This window comes from Megalopta genalis, unplaced genomic scaffold (assembly GCF_051020955.1).
Source record: "Megalopta genalis isolate 19385.01 unplaced genomic scaffold, iyMegGena1_principal scaffold0136, whole genome shotgun sequence".
NCBI classification, from domain to species: domain Eukaryota; kingdom Metazoa; phylum Arthropoda; class Insecta; order Hymenoptera; family Halictidae; genus Megalopta; species Megalopta genalis.
Window position 1 is genome coordinate 312,501 of NW_027476205.1, and position 4,509 is coordinate 317,009.

Consider the following 4,509-nt stretch of genomic DNA (forward strand, 5'->3'; position numbering starts at 1 on the left):
AAACTGCAAAGTATCCTTGGAGCGTCCCTCCTCCGCTGCAGTAACCTCGAGGGCCAAATCCACGCCATCACCTCCGAAAATAAAATGCAGCGCAAGACCCTCGAGACAGTCACTGAAAAGTGTCAAGTATCGAAAGAACCCTCCCGACCCACCACCTACGCCGAAAGAGTCGGAGTCCGCTCCAAAACTGCGGCTCTTTCAAATTTAAAACAGAACCCTCCTAGCGCGATCACGATCCTTCCACAGGATCCCAAGGTCTTCGAATCCAGTGAGAAGACCAAGGAAGCAGTCCTGAAGCTCGTTTCCCCTTCCGAGAACAAATTGCAAATAAAGAGCATCAGGAGGATCCAGGGCAACGGGATCCTAGTCGAGTCCTCTAAAAATTCTGACCTAACCACCCTTCAAGGCAACGCGCAGTTGAAAGCTGCCGGCCTAATAGTAGGAGCCCCGCTAAAGAAAAATCCCAGAATAATATTGTACGACGTCCCGAAACTCGAGAGTGACGAAGCCACACTTAAGGCTATCGTCAACCAGAATCTCGACGGCCCCGAAAAATCTATTTCCCAACAGATCAAACTCGCATTTAAATCAGGCGACAAAAACAGAGATAGATGCAACTGGATTCTAGAAGTGTCTAAACAGGCCCGCGACATCCTCGTCAAGAAAGAGCGAGTCTACGTCGCATGGAATTGTTGCCGCGTCAACGATTACATCGCGGCGACCCGCTGTTACAAGTGCCACAGCTTCGGTCACACGACGAAATACTGCCGCGCCGAGAAAGACATTTGTGGTCATTGCGCCGAGCAAGACCACACTTTCAAAACATGCCCAAACAAGGCCAAACCGTCCTGCTGCCATAATTGCCAGAAAACCGGCAAACCCGCCACCCACTCTGTCACCCACAGCGAATGTCCGGCATACATCGCTGCTATAAATCAGGTCCTCGCTCGCACGGATTATGGTTTATAAACCTAACCACTCCCAATCCATGCCCACCCTTAAAATAGGCCAAGTATCCACTAGACGCAACACAAGTAGCACGCGAATCCTAAAAGTAGCACAAATAAACGCCGGAGGTTCTAAGACAGTAACTGACGAACTCAGACAGATAGCGACAAACAAAAAGATAGATATACTCTTGCTTCAGGAGCCCTACAGTAACGCGAACTCCATCCCAGGCTTCGGAATTACTACAAAAATCATAACCGACAAAAAACGCTTTTCAAAAATCTCTACCGCGGACAAAATTAAATCAGCAATAGTTATTTTCAACACCGAAATAGAAGCCCTTAAGATCGCACAAATAAGCAACACCCATTGCACATGCGTAGAAATCTGCACGAAAGACGACAGATTCTACATAATCAACGCGTATCTCCAATTTTGCGAAAACATAGACTCATACTTAGCCCACCTAGATAAAGCAATTACAACTCTCAAGGGGCATAAAATAATAATTAGCTTAGATTCAAACGCGAACTCCCCCCTCTGGTTCAGCAAACGCACAGATCCTCGAGGAGAGACAATGGAAGATTTCATCTCCCAACACAGACTCTTCGTAGTTAATAAGCCTTCCGCAACCTTCACATTCAACACACCTAGAGGAACTTCTAACATTGATCTCACTCTAGCGTGTGCAAACTCATTCGACAAAATCAGGTGTTGGTCGGTACATGACAGTACGACCACGAGCGACCACAGTCTAATAACCTATTCCATCCAACTATTCCACACTTCTAGCCGACCAGTCAGAACCAATAGGTTCAACGTTAAAAAAGCAGACTGGGACAAATTTCACCACTGTCTCTCCAACAAAACTACAAACGACCCGCCCCCCTTAGAAACCTCAACTCCAGAATCACTCGCCGCGAAAATAGAAAATAAAATCATAACAGCAGCAGAACAATCCATCCCGCAAAAAACACGCTTCCCGAAATCCGTCCCTTGGTGGACTCCGCAACTAAGCAAACTTAGAAAAGAGGTCACTGAGGCAAGACGTATCTATCAAAGAACAAAAACGAAATCGGTAAGGCAATCCTTAGGAGAGTCTTATCGAACCCTCCGAAATAAATATATATCAAAAATTAGATCCGCGAAACTCAAAAGCTGGAGAAACTTCGTCTCCAAGGAAGGAAACGAAAACGCATGGGGAATAACATACAAAATAGCAAACAAAAAACTAAAAGCAGACAAAGTATGCGAAAGTATACAAATACAAGGTGAACAAACAATCACACTACGCGACACAATAGACAAACTCTTAGCCCACCTAGTTCCAGACGATAACACGACCAACGAAACAAACAGACAAATTAACATCCGACTGGAGACGTCGTCACCTCCAGCCACGGAAAATTCTCCCCCATTCTTAAAAACAGACATAGCCACAATAGTAAAATCCCTTAAACCGAATAAAGCCCCCGGACACGACCGACTAGAAAACGTAATCATTAAGCGGGCCTGGACTACCCTACATGGGGAAATCACAGAACTGTTTAATGATTGCCTAACCCACGGCGTATTCCCAAAACAATGGAAGCGTGCTCAGATTCGTGTGCTACTTAAAGGAAAAGAGAAAGAGGAGAGCGATCCTAAGTCCTATAGGCCGATCTCTCTCCTCCCAGTCCTCGGCAAAATTCTGGAAAAGCTTATGGCCAATAAGATCCACTGCCTTCTGCACAACCATGAGCTCACCTCTGATAGACAATTCGGATTCAAACCCGGAAGGTCAACAGAGGACGCCATGGTTGAATTAAGAAAACATGTAACTTACTCTCGGAACAAATATATGATAGGTCTGCTCTTCGACATCTCAGGAGCTTTCGATTCGGTATGGTGGCCCAGCATCCTCTGGAACCTAAAAAATAGAAATTGTCCGCAAAATATATACAAAGTTATTCAAAGTTACCTCTCTGACCGAACAGCAGAGATAGTCACCTCTAGCTTCATATCCCGCAAATCAGTAAACAAAGGTTGCCCTCAAGGTTCTATCCTGGGACCCATGTTCTGGAACTTAATATTCGACGAACTTCTAAATCGCCTAAATAGTCTAGGCCACAAAGTCATTGCTTACGCGGACGACCTAATAGTCCTCACTTCAGGAGACTCTAGATTACAGTTGGAAACAACTGCAAACTCCATCACAGCCACAATCTTAGAATGGTGTAGGGAACAAAAACTCCAAATTTCATCACAGAAATCAGAAATGATTCTGCTAAAAGGCTTTCTAGATATTAGAAGACCTCCCACAGTCAAGATCGGGAACAGCTCACTTAAAATGAAAAACTCCGTTAAATATCTCGGTGTCAAATTTGGCACAAGATTAAACATAACTCCTCACCTGCAACTAATATCAAATAAAAGCAAAATGATATTTCACGCTCTTGCTACAATTGCCAAAGCCAACTGGGGACTTAACCACAAGACCCTAGCTACTATTTACAACGGAGTCTTTGTTCCTATACTCACCTACGCCGCTGCTGCCTGGTCAGACAAGGTTAACAATTCACATCACATTAGACTCTTACACAAAACTCAAAGACATGCCCTTATCAGAGTTTCAAAATCATATAGAACAATCTCATACGATGCCCTAATGGTAATCACAGGCGCAATACCGATAGAACTACTCTTAGAGGAGAGAAGAGCAAAATACAATCTAAGCAGAAATCAAAATTTCAAAATCCGAAACTTAGAATTCACAACACTACAACCAACACCATCCATAGAAATAAAAAACAAACTGCAAAAAGACATCCGGGAGCAGACTCTCGATGCCTGGCAGGAAATTTGGACCAACTCAACAAAAGGCCAGATAACACATGAGTTTTTCGGGAACGTTCGCCAAAGACTTGAAGCAAACTGGGTGGTCCTAAACCACTACGTCGTACAACTTCTATCTGGTCACGGTAACATAAGGAACATATTAAAAAGCATGAAATCCTTAGAATCAGACATCTGCGATTGTGGGCGGGCGGACAATGTACATCACATTGTCTTCGACTGCCCACACCTACGCAAAGAAAGAGAAACCCTTATGGTAGCCGTCACCAGTACAGGCATAAACTGGCCTTGCCAGCTCAGAGAACTCGTTCTAGAAGACACATTCGGACACTTCACAAAATTCGCAATAGCAGTATTGAAATATAGAGAGAACATTACATTAGAAAACGTTAGTGGAACTTAGGATCAACCCAGACCCCGGTACAGCCGTCTAGACCACGCGGGCACTAACAACAGTTAGTGTGTCTAGACGTCTATAATCTCCACATGAGAAATCATGCGGACCCGCAAGAGACCGAGCCTCGCGCTGGTGACCCCGCCTCCTCGTGGCCCCCGCTGGAAACGTCGCGCTTTCAAGCCCATGGCTTGCCATGTACCTGCAAGCGCGACGGCTAAGCGGGTCACCTCCCACACGGGACGGTCTTCCCTCCGGATGAACCTTAAATGATGACGGAGGGGTTTTTCACAAGCACGACGCATGCATGCTCCAGATGCATGCGTACCCCC